This window comes from Canis aureus, chromosome 21 (assembly GCF_053574225.1).
Source record: "Canis aureus isolate CA01 chromosome 21, VMU_Caureus_v.1.0, whole genome shotgun sequence".
NCBI classification, from domain to species: Eukaryota; Metazoa; Chordata; class Mammalia; order Carnivora; family Canidae; genus Canis; species Canis aureus.
The window spans coordinates 8,872,934-8,884,951 of record NC_135631.1 but is presented as its reverse complement, the minus strand read 5'-3'; the positions used below and the strand labels follow the sequence as shown (position 1 = coordinate 8,884,951).

Here is a 12,018-nt window from a genome sequence, read left to right as displayed (position 1 = left end):
CGGGAAGCCTGCTGCGCGCGCCGCTCCCACTCCCGGGCCCCCGCGCCCCCCGGGCCCCCCGGCTGCGCCCCAGTCCCCCGCCCGAGGGCCGCGGTTCGGGGCTCCCCGACCCCCGCGCCCGCGGCTGGCGGCCCTCCCGACGCGCGGGGCCCTCCCGGCCGCGGCCCCGCCGCCCGGCCCCGGCCCTCCCCGCCGCCTCCCCGGCCGGCCCCCGCCCGCCGCGCCCCTGCGCCTACCGTGCGGAGACTCGGTGCCGGCGGGCGGGCCGGGCGCGCGGGGCTCAGCTGGCGGCGGCCCGGCTGCAGGAAATGCCAGAGGACTGATCCAACCGCGGAGCCCGGGGAGGGAGCGGGGAGGGGAGGGGAGGGGAGGGGAGGGGAGGGGAGGGGGCGGGGAGGAGGGAGGGCGCGGGAGGAAGGGAAGAGGGAGGAGCGGGGAGGAGCGGGGGCCGCGGCGGGGAGGGGCGAGGAGCACGGGGAGGGCTCGGCGGCCACAAAACCCGGGTGGGATCCCGGACTGGGGCACAGGGACCCCAGGCTTCCTCGCCCCCCTACTCCCTACCCGGGTCTGGTATGTGGCAGTTGGATCAGGCCCCCGGGCAGGGTTGACGGTGGTGAATGAGCCTGGGGGGCCAGGGGGGTAGCCTGGAGGGGTCCTCCCATTTACCAGCTGCCAGATGGTGCGGTGGTCACAGATGCTTGGCCGCTTGCAGCCCACCCTAGCAGAGTCCAGGGTGCCCCCTCTCTCTTCCTGGGCCCCAGACCAGTTTTCTTCCAGGCACAGAAGCCACCAGAGCATAGAAGGAACCCCAGAAACCCAGGCCCTCTGTCCTTGTCTTACAGGTGTGCCAAAACCCCGTTTCTAGCAGGACCTCTGGCCAGGAGCTTACTGGGGGCCCACCTGCACGTTTCCTCCGGTGCGTCCCCCTCATCCCTTCTGCTCCCAGAGAGCTTTTTAGATCTTGAAGTCCTGTTCTATTAAGTCACTCATGCTGCAGGTGGGAGCCCAGCAGTGTGAGGGTCTCCCCAGCCCTGGCCACCATGCAGTCTTTGGAACTGCAGGGGGCCTCCTGAGAGCATCTACCTTCTGGGGGCAGAGACAAGAAGAACCTGGTCCCTTCCAGGCACCCCCAGCCCGGGTAGGCCATGCCAGGGTGCAGAGCCTTTTCCAAATGGAAACCCTCAGCCAGTCTGCTCCCCTCCAAGGAATGGGACACCTTGGCCAAGCCCCAATCTCCTCTCCCAATCTGAAGCTTCTGGCTCACAGGTGAATGTCCACCTTTTTATTTATGTTGGGTCAAGGGTGTCCCAAGGGCCGCCCCTAAGCCTGATGGTCAGGGGGATGCAGCAGGACCACTAGGCAGGACTGTGGGGCAAGCCTGGCACATTTGACTGCCCACTGGGGCCCCTTTCAGGCCCTGGGACTGGAAAGAGCCAGTCTCCTGGGGAAAGCCACTGCAGGAGGGCCCACTTGAGCTCTGCCCCCAGCCAGCTGGTGTACCCCCCAACCAAATCCCTTCCCCCAGCCTCAGCACCAGGCCCACCTCTTAGACCAGGTGGTGGTTTCCAGGGGCACAGAAGCACCAGCCACTGATGGTTATGAGGGGCTTTGGGCTAGGGAAGGGGGTACTACCTTGGACTGCTCTGAGTGCCTCCCCAGGACTAGCCTCCTCCCACCCCATAGTCACCTTGCAAGGCCTTCGGATGCAGAACTGCTCAGACAAGATGCTCAGGGCCATAGCAGACTCCTGCTCTGCGGCCTGTGGCAAGTGGCCCCCCCTTCAGGAGAGGGTCTGCTCAATGCGCAGTGCAGGGCAGATGGACACCGGCCGGGACTACTCCTCCCTCTCTGAAGCCTCTGCACAAGCTGGGGTGTGGTGGCCAGGAGCCTAGCAAACTGCTGGTTGCTGGGCCAATGCGTGAGGGACCGAAGAAGAAAACAAAGCTGTTCTCTCCTGGGGCGGAGGTCTCAGGGGCCACCGTAGGGGAAGTTTCCAGTCACTGATGATCCTGGTGACTTGCAACCATCTTGATGTCACAAAATGACGCTGCTGAGGTGTCAAAGGGACACCTGGCCGAATATAGGGATGGGGGTGGGAAAGACTGTTCTCCCAGATGACAAAGGGGGGTGGGTCACAGGGTGGAGTCTGGACAAGCTTGATGCACTCACTGCGATGGATCACCAGGTGGATCAGCAGGTGACCACCTGGGAAGCAAGGAAGGTGCCACCCTTTTAGACCCAGCACTAGGTGTCAGCAGCATGGCTGACCCTGGACTCTTCCAGAAAGACCCTTTCCAGCTTCTTGCCTGGTTTGGGAGAGGGAGCATGCTCCAGAGAGCAGCTCGGTCCCTGGGCAGGTGACCTGTTCCTCTGGGCCTCAGCTCATCCACCTGTCAAATGGAGGTGGTGTATGGGCATTGTGGTCAGTGTGGAGGACCAAGACTGTGGAAAGGCTCGGGGATGAGTGGAGTGGGGTGGGCTAGCTGCTGGGAGCTGCGGGGTCTTGGGCAAGTCCCTGCAATCCTCTGCCCTGGTTTCCTCACCTATAAATGGGGCCAAGAAGAGTAGCTTTCCTTCCTCCCCTGTCCAGAGTGGCCATGCGTACCCCGGGCAGGAACACACTTCTGAACTGAACCCAGGGAAAGGAATGGCTCTGGGGGCACCTGAGTGGCTCAGTGGTTGAGCATCTGCCTTTGTCTCAGGTCATGATCCCAGGGTCCTGGGATTGAGTCCCACATCCAACTCCCCACAGGGACCCTGCTTCTCCCTCTGCCTGTGTCTCTGCCTCTCTCTTTGTGCCTCTCACGAATGAATAAATAAAATCTTAATAATAAAAAAAAAAAAACACAGGTGCAGGGATAAAGCCTCACAAGCCCTCACCCCTCCCTCTAGACCTGGCTAACTCCCTGGTGAGGGTTGGGGTAGCCAGAGACCATGGAACACACCTAGAACACACCTGGGCCCCTTTCAGAGACGGTGGCTGCAGGGATGGGCTTCCCTGGGCTCCCTCCTCTGCAAGGCCCGGCACTGGTGGGCTGACGTCCCCGGGGAGGAGAGCTGAGCCAGGTGTGGTGCCCGCTGTATCCTTGCCTCTGCTTTCTGAGCCGGCAGGATCTGCAGTACAATTTCTCCCCATTTCTCAGGTAAGGAGACTGAGGCCTAAGTTGTAAGGGTGTAGGTGGGATGCCCTACTCCTAGCTGGGCCCTGATCCTGTTACTCTGGGGGTCAGGGGGGCAACCTGGAGGTTTGGCCAGGGCAGGTGAACCTGGGCCCGGCTGCCTTCCCTGCTGCCCTGAGGGCAAGTCCACCCTGGGGGTGTGGCATGCAGAACTTGGGGACAGCTCTGGAAGCATCTCTGCTGTGAGACCCTTCACTCCCTAGGCTGTTCCCTCACCTGGGCAGTGGGGCTAAGGTAACACCCACAAGTGGTGTATGTTGAGTTTGAAGCCCGATGGTCTCCAGAACACAACAGCTAATTCTTAAAAATGCTTGTGGCATTTATCCATCTGTCACCATGAGTCTGGCACTGTGTCCTCAGCTTCTACGTGTGACCCCGCTGCATCACCCGCTCTGCATAGGTGGGGGTCACCATTGTCCCCACAGCAGGGAGGGGAGGTAGAGGCAGGGCTTCAGGCCACGCATGGGTCAGGCCCACCCCGCTGGCAGTGGCAGGAGGCAGGCTCTCCCTCTCTGAGCCTTGGGCCTCGGGCCTGGGCGGGCCTGGGCGGTACTGGTGTCTGCGGCCTCAGCTCCCATGGTGGAGCGTGGCGCCGGCAGAGCCTGAGGGGGGGCCCGGGGAGGAGCAGGGAGGCTCTGTGTCCCCTGACATGACCCTCCTTTCCACAGAGACGCCGCTGTCCTCACACCCTGAGTCACCGAGCCAGGTGCGGGGGGCTGAGCAGGGGCCGTCTTCTGTTCTCTCAGGGAACCCGGGGAGAGTCCAGCTGCAGACTCTCCTTCAGAAGGCTGGGGGGTTCCTGCCTCCAGGCTGGGGCTTCCTGAGCAGGCCTGCCTCCCGGGTGGCGCTCACACGTGCCCTCTCCGTGTCTCTTACACACATACCCGTCTTCCAGAAAGCCGCGGATTCAGGCAGACATCTGATGGTAATAAAGACATGCCTTTCCCACCTCTCTGGGCGACAGTACTTGTGCTACCTGGAGGGATGAGAAGGTGCTATTTATAGGGCAACACCCCCATATCTAGACTTGGGAGGCTGGCGTGGCCTTCGGGGCTCATGAGGAGCGTGTGTGCTGTGTGCTGGTGAACGTGCTCATGCATCCGTACTCGGACCCCCTCGCACATACAGAGTTGGTTCTTGCAGGTGAAAATCTAGGCCAGCAGACATGTCTTCTGGCTCGTGCATGGGGCTAGTGCCTGCAGCATCCTCTGGGGCACTGAGCACTGAGAAGGGAGCAGGACCATGATGGGGCAGCTGCGAGGTGGGGTGATGTGCTCAGGGAAACACCCTGAGGGTGGGCAGTGCCCAGGGGAGGGGGGTCAGCTCACTCACCCCCAGCCATATTCTCCGGCAGGGCCCACCTGCAGCTTAGCTGTGATATCCACTGTGTGTCAGTGGCCTCTTCTCTGGGCAAGAGCAGCACGCAGAAGCTGGAAGTCAGCCGGAGGACGTGCTGGCAATCTTTGGAGTTTCTTGGCCTGTGGTTGCATCCCTCTAGCCTCTGCAGCTGTCGGCCCACCACTTTCTCCCCTCCCACCTCTTGTGACACTGTCTTGAATCTCCTCCTTCTTCTTCGAAGGACGCAGTCATTGGGTTTAGGATCCACCAAGATCATTCAGAATGATTTCATCTGGAAATCCTTAAGTACACCTGTACTTACACCTTATGTCCAAATAAGTCCATATTCACAGGTACTGGGGGTTTGGACATGGATGTGTCTTTCTGGGGGACACACGTCACCCCACTATGGCAGGTAACCATCACACCTGCAGTGCTTGTATTAGCGAGCTTGTCCTTGGTACGCTGAGCTTCTTTCCTGTTCTAAATGCTTTTGTTCTGGTCTTCATGTGAGGACACAGCTTTAGGGTCCGGGAAGCCAATGACTGGAGAAAATCCAGGCTGGACGCCTGAGCCCTGCCCTCCCTAGCCCCAGTGTAGAGAGGATAGAATGAGCAGGGAAGGCTTTCCCTGGAGCACTGAAGGCCTCAGCCTTCCTCGGGGGCTGCCCTATCTGTCTGGTGATCACCAGTCAGTTGGGGTGACCCAGTGCCCCAAGGCACAGGTTTTGGAAACCCGCTGGGGCTGAGGTCTGGCTTTGTACAGTCTGTCTTTGGGAGAACCGTGGGGAATCTGGCACATTCTCTCTTCCAAGTCCGGGGAGGGCTTGGGGCTGCTGCCTATGACACATGGACAGTGAGTGCTGAAAGAACAGTTTCCAAGGCCGGATCTGCCTTTGGGACTCTGTGGAGGGAGCAGCTGGGGGGGTATATGTGCCCAAGAGAGGTGCTACCCTTTCTTCTGTGGAAAACCTGATGTGGAAACCTGTCCTGGGGAGGGTGGCTCTGCAGATTCACGGTGCTGGGTCTGGTGGTGGTCAAACGTGCTGCTCCTGTCACCAGGACACTGGTCAGCAGCCACTCTCTTATGGGGCTGGGTTTTGGTTAGCAGGCATAACTTGTCCACCAAGAGGCTGATAAGAAGCCCAGCAACATTATGGGAAGGTAACCGAGAATGTGAGGAGGGAAGATCATGCAGGTCACATGACATGTCACTTTGGAGCATGCACAGCTCTGGGGTGCTTCTTTGCCCCTGCAGGAACACCAGGGCTCCCTGCAGCTGCGATTGTCTACACTTACTTTGGAGGATCTAGAGCAGCAGTTCTCAAAGTGTGAACTTGGAACACTCCTGGGCGTCTCTGAGACTGTTCCAGAGGTCCAAAACACAAAAGATTATTATGCTTCTAGAATGCTATTTGCCTTTTTCACCTTTATTCTCTTAAAATCGACAGGGGAATTTTCCAGAGGCTACAACCATGTGATATTTCAATATGGAACATGGAAGCAGATGTGAGAATCTAGCTGGCTTCCATTAAGTCAGATGTTAAAAAGACTCTCAAAAAATGTAAAACAATGTCATTCTTTCCAACAAATACTTTTATTTTGGAAAATATAGTTTTCATAAATAATGCATTATTTGTGTTAACATAATGGGTTTGTCATTGTTATTTTCAAATGAATAATTAAATAAAAATATTTTAAAAATTGAGTAAACATTGACAGACTAGTCTACAGAAGCAAATGTTCTCTGTGGTCCCAATAATTTTTTTTTTTTTTAATGGAAAGGATCCTGAGATTAAAAGGTTTGAAAGCCACTGATATAGAGGATGCTAGAAAGTGGATTACACAGATTTCAGTATGGTATGCTGGAATTAATTTGGGCTTTAGAGTCAGAATGAGATGTGAATCCAGGCTTTGCCACTCTCACCTTCTCCTCTCCTATTATTATCATCTTCATCACCATCACTATCATGATCATGTTCATGATATTCACCATCATCACCACCATCATGATCATCACCATCATCATGATCATCATCATCACCATCATCTCCACTACCACCATTATTGTTGAACTCACCATCTACTCTCAGTACACCAAAGTACATGAAACACTTAAATGTAATCTAAAAAATATACAAAAAGTCTATTTGCTGAAAATACAAAACACTGATGAAAAAAAACACCAAATAAGACATAAACAGGGGTAGTGGCTTAGTTTGTTAAATCTCCCACTCCTGATTTTGGCTCAGGTCATGATCTCATGGTCGTGAAATTGAGCCCCCCACCCCACCCCCACTGCCCGTGTGCTCAATGGGAGGTCTCCTTGAGATTCTCTCCCTCTAGCTTGTCCCTACTACTGCTCCTCCCCCACTACTTGTGGGCATGCACACTCTCTCAAATAAATAAATAAATAAATAAATAAATAAATAAATAAATAAATCTTTTTAAAAAAAAACATAAACAAATAGCGAGACATACCATGTTCATGAATTGGAACACTCAATACTGTTAAAGGCAAAGGTTAATTTGCCTTAAACTGGTCAATAGATTCAACACAATCTCAATCCAAATTCCCGCACGATTTTTTGGTATAAAAAGTGACATGCTGGTTCTAAAATTTGTGTGGAAACTCAAAGTAACTAGAATAGCCAAAACTGTTTTGAAAAAATAAAATAAAATTGGAAAACTCACACCGCTTTATTTTAAGACTTACTCTAAAGTTAGAGAAATCAATCTTGTGCAGTATTGGCAGAAGAACAGACACAGATCAATGGGACAGGAACAGAGCCACACATATATGGTCAATCAATTCTTTACAGAGATACAAAAGCAATTCAATGGAGAAAGGAGCATCTTTCCAGCAAATGGTGTTGAAATAGTTGGATATCCACATGCAAAAATAAACACACATATACCTAGACCAATACATAAGCCTTGGTACATACCTTATGCCTTAACCAGAGATTAACCCAAAATGTGTCATAGACCTATATCTGAGACATAAAACTATAAAACTTCTAGGAAAAACATAGGAGAAAGAAAATCTTTGTGATGTTGTGTTAGGCCACATTTTCTTAGCTATAATACCAAAAGCACAATCTGTACCAGAATAAAATGGTAAATCAGACTTTGGCACTTCATCAAAATTAAAAACTCCTATTTCAAAAATGCTGTTAAGAGAACAAGAAGATAAGCCACAGGCTGAGAGAACATGTTTGCAAAACACGTATCTGATAAAGGACTGGTATTCAGAAAATATAAAGAATTCTCAAAACTCAGTAAGAAAATAAAACAACCCTATAAAAAATGGGCAAAACATTTGAGCAACCATCTTACCAAAGAAGCTTTGCCTGTGGCAAATAAGCACATGGGAAAGCTTTGGTCATTAGAGAATTGCAGATAAAAACCATGATGAGCTAGCGCCACACACCCGTTAGAATGGCCAAGGCAGATAATGAGTACCCAGGGTGGGCAGCAACAGAGCCCTCCACACTGAGGAGAGCAGTGCAAAGTGGTGCAGCCAGCCGGGATGATGGTTTGGTGGTTCCACATACAGGAAAACAGATACTGACCATGAGACCTGCCTGTTCTACTCCTAGGTATTTACCCAAGTGAAATGAAAACTTACGCCCACATGAAACCTACATGAAAATGCGTATGTACAGCAGCTTGACTCCTAATCATCCAAGGCTGAAACAACCAAATGTCCTTCAATGTGAGGGGGTAAAGAAAATGTGGTACGTCCCTTCAGTGGAAAACTAGCCAACAATCAAAGGAGCAAACCATAGACACACTCAACAACATGGATGAATCTCAAATCGCTCCAAGTGGAAGAAGCCAGACATAAACGCCTACGCATGGTATGATTCATATGATGTTCTGGAAAAGGCAAAATGTAGGGACAGGAAACACGTTGGTTTTGCCAGTGGTTCAGGGTGGAGTGAGGATGGACTGACCACAGGGAGACACCAGGAGATTCTGGGGGGTGCCAGAACTGTTCTTTACCTCACCTCGGTTGTGGTGGTGGTTACTCAACTGTATAGCTTTGTCAAAACGCTTACAGCTATACCCTGAAAAGGATGGACTTTACAGAATATAATTACATATCAAAAGGCATCTTGGTGGAACAATGAAAAAGTGTATATATAATTGGTAAGCGACAATTTGAAAATAAATAACTGAGGTCTGCATATCAGAAAGAAGTGAGTGGGGACCAGACAGCTTGGCTTGCATGGAGACACGCACCACGCCTTATAAGTACTCTGGAGAGGGCCCAGCATGTACAGGATCATGAGCTCCAGCCCTTTCCAAAAGCACCTCTGGTCCTGGTTACCTGGAGTCTTATTGCCAGGGCCAGGGCAGGGGACCCAAGCCTTCAAAGGTATGGCTCCCAGGACATAGGGGTGCCTATGGACATAGGTCATCAGCCAAGGCTGGTGTAACAGCCCTGTGGGGCCAGCTCAGGGTAGGGGAGCCGCTGATGCTCAGGCTTTGGAGGGCTGCCCATGGGTCTGCAGTGAGAAGGGCTGGAGGTGGCCCATCATGAACGTCGAGGCCTTCAAAGTCTCTGAAAGGATACCTAGAACCCAGAGTGTGCCCAGCCAAGGATGACCACAGCCCTGTCTGGGGTGGGAAAGAAGCAGTGTCTGTCACTGCAGGCCTCAGGGTCCTCCATCTGGCCCTCTCTGGAGGAGTTTGGCCACAAGTATGGGGCCATCCTCCCATACGTGGCTCCTGGCTGGGGGTCTGGCACTGTTCCTAGATGTGGGTGTGTGCCATTGGAGGCGGGGCTCTCAGGCCCTTCCCTATCGCTGTTCTCCTTAACTGTCAGGGCTGTGACAGCCAGCCAGCAGCAGCCCTGCAACTCACACCTTGTATTGCTGGCCAACGAGGAAGGGGCACGTGGTGGACTTCTGGGGAAGGGGGTGCTGCAGGAGGCTCAGCTTTGGAGGGGCCTGGGCAGTGGGTGTAGTGGGAAAGGCTTCACTGAAGATAGACAAGACAAAAGGGAGGCTGTGGATTTGTATAAGGAGGAGAATAAGGCCTAAGTCTCCTGCCTGGGGGCGCACAGGTCCGGGCTGAGCCTGCAGCTCCTGCATCTCCTTGGGGTTGAGAGGTGGACTCCAGAGAAGCCTTCTTGTGGGCACCACCAGCGTCCACCACTCCCTCTCCTTCCTTCCTGCTTCATGATGAAAATCAGTTCCTTGAAGTCCACGCCGCCCATCAGAATTGTAACTCTGCCTTCCAACAACTGACCATAATTGCCTTGATTTTTATTCGAGGCCCTATTTTGTGGAAAGAATCTCAGCCGGTTCAGACTTGGGGATTTTTATATTTCCACTTTGGGCCTCTTGCAACTTAGCGAAGTCCAGGCCTGGATAGCGACGTGCGAGGAATGGAGCTGGATCCCTATCTTAAAGCACACACATCTCAGCTCCAAGTGGATGAAAGATCCAAATGAGAGACCAGGAGCCTTAAAACTCCTAGAAGAGAACATAGGCCGTAACCTCTCTGACATTGGTCTTGGTGATCTGTTTTCGGGCCAGTCTCCTCAGGCAGGGGCAACGAGAGATAAAATTAACAAGCGAACCTACAGCAAACAACAGCTTCTGCACAGCAAAGAAAACCACCAGCAAAACGACATGGAAGAAGACATTTGCAAATCATGCATCCAACAGGGGTTAGTATCCAAACCATATAAAGAACTCCCTGCAAGTCATATTAAGAAAAAAGCCAACCTGATTTAAAAATGGGCAGAAGGCACGAACAGACATTTCTCCAAAGACACACGAAAGGCCAGCAGGCACAGGAAAAGATGCTCACCATCCCTCACCACCAGGGAAATGCAAATCAAAGCCACGGCGAGATACCACCTCACACCAGTCAGAATGGCTAAAATCAGAAACATGAGAAACAACAAGTGTTGGCGAGGATGTGAAGAAACTAGACCTTCTTACACTGATGGTTGGGAATGCAAGCTGTTGCAGCCACTCTGGAAAATAGTATGGAAAAAAAAAAAGAAAAAAAAAAAAAAGAAAATAGTATGGAGGTTCCTCAAAAAGTGAAAAATAGAGCTACCTTATGATCTAGTAATCACACTACTGGGTATTTATCTGGAAAAGAAAAGAAAAGAAAAAAAAGAAAAGAAAAGACTAATTTGCAAAGATATCTGCAGTCCTGTATTTATCGCAACAGTATTTACAACAGCCAAGATATGGAAATGATCTAATTGTCCATCGACAGATAAATGGATAAATGGATAAAGAACTGGTGTACACACACACACACACACACACGCACCCACACACACACGCGCACCCACACACACACGATGGAATATCACTCAGTCATAACAGAGTGGAATCCTGCCATCTGTGACAACATGGACAGATCCAGAGGATATTGCAAATAAAACAGGTCGGACAGAGAAAGACAAACACTACATGGTCTTGCTTCTGTGTAGACTCTAAACAAAACAAAACAAAACAAAACAAAGCAAAACAAAGGATTCTCAAACAGAAGCAGACCACAGAAACAAACTGGTGGGTTCCAGAGTGGAGGGTGGGACGCAGGCGCAGCAGGGGAAGGCGGCTAAGAAGCACAAGCTTCTGGTTGTCAAATAAATAAGCCACAGGGAGGTATGGTTCGGCATGGGGGAGGCTCTCCACCGTGTAATGACTTCGCAGGGGACAGGTGGTGGACTTGCTGGGGGAATCACATCCTACTGCATCACCATGACGTACTCCTGAGACGTCAGCTGTGCTTGAAGAAGGAATATGCTGATGACCATTTTAAGTCTCAATCTTAACATATCAGTATATTTCTCTTTGATAGGTGCCATTTCTTCCCTACTGTGCATTTTTATCAGATTTCTTGCACCAGCCCAATATCCTCTAACTTAAGGTCACCTGAAATGGTGGCTCACCTGCTGGACCCTACGTGTCCCATGGGCCTAAGGCAGGTGCTCTTCAAACAAGAACAACTCAATCAAACGTGGCGGTTGGACTCATCAGAGAAGCGTGAAGATCCGAGTCCCTGAAATTCATGCGAACACCTCTTCTGTGGTAGCTTTCTGGCCCCTAAATTGATCTGTTTTCCCAGTTTTCAATTCCGGCTCCACACAGAACACACAATCAATGTCACACGAGCCACATAGCCCAGCCAGGAGATACTCGACAGAAGATTAATCCCGGGCAAATGGACTGCATGAGTCACTGTGTGTACAGACAATTAGCTAGCTCTTCTAATCCTTCTAAATCTTGATGCGTTCCAGTAATAAAGTGCATTTAGCTACAATTTAACTGAAAATGCTCTTTTAAAAAAATCATCTCCTAGTTCTGCCTTAAAAGAGAGAAAACCATCCTGTTTGATTTTTATTCTCAGACTTGGTGACAGTAGGATTTCATGTAATTCTTTTTTATTATTGTTCAGTTGCTGGAATAAAGAGAGGAAACTTAAAAAAAAAAAAAAGTCTAGGATGACACCATTCAACCAAACTT

The 12,018-nt window shown here is 51.5% G+C and overlaps 1 protein-coding gene across 2 annotated transcripts in view; it reads right to left on the bottom strand.

Annotated features, from left to right (window-relative positions):
- Nucleotides 1-12,018, bottom strand: part of OSBPL5 (oxysterol binding protein like 5) — a 75,709-nt gene that overhangs the window by 50,306 nt on the left and 13,385 nt on the right. The window contains exon 1 of one of the 2 annotated variants that reach the window (XM_077862823.1): nt 237-371. The exons of the other annotated variant lie outside the window; for it this stretch is intronic. The gene's annotated coding sequence lies outside the window, so the exon portion shown is untranslated. Of the gene's footprint in view, nt 1-236; nt 372-12,018 lie in introns of those variants that run through there. 2 annotated transcript variants of the gene reach the window in all.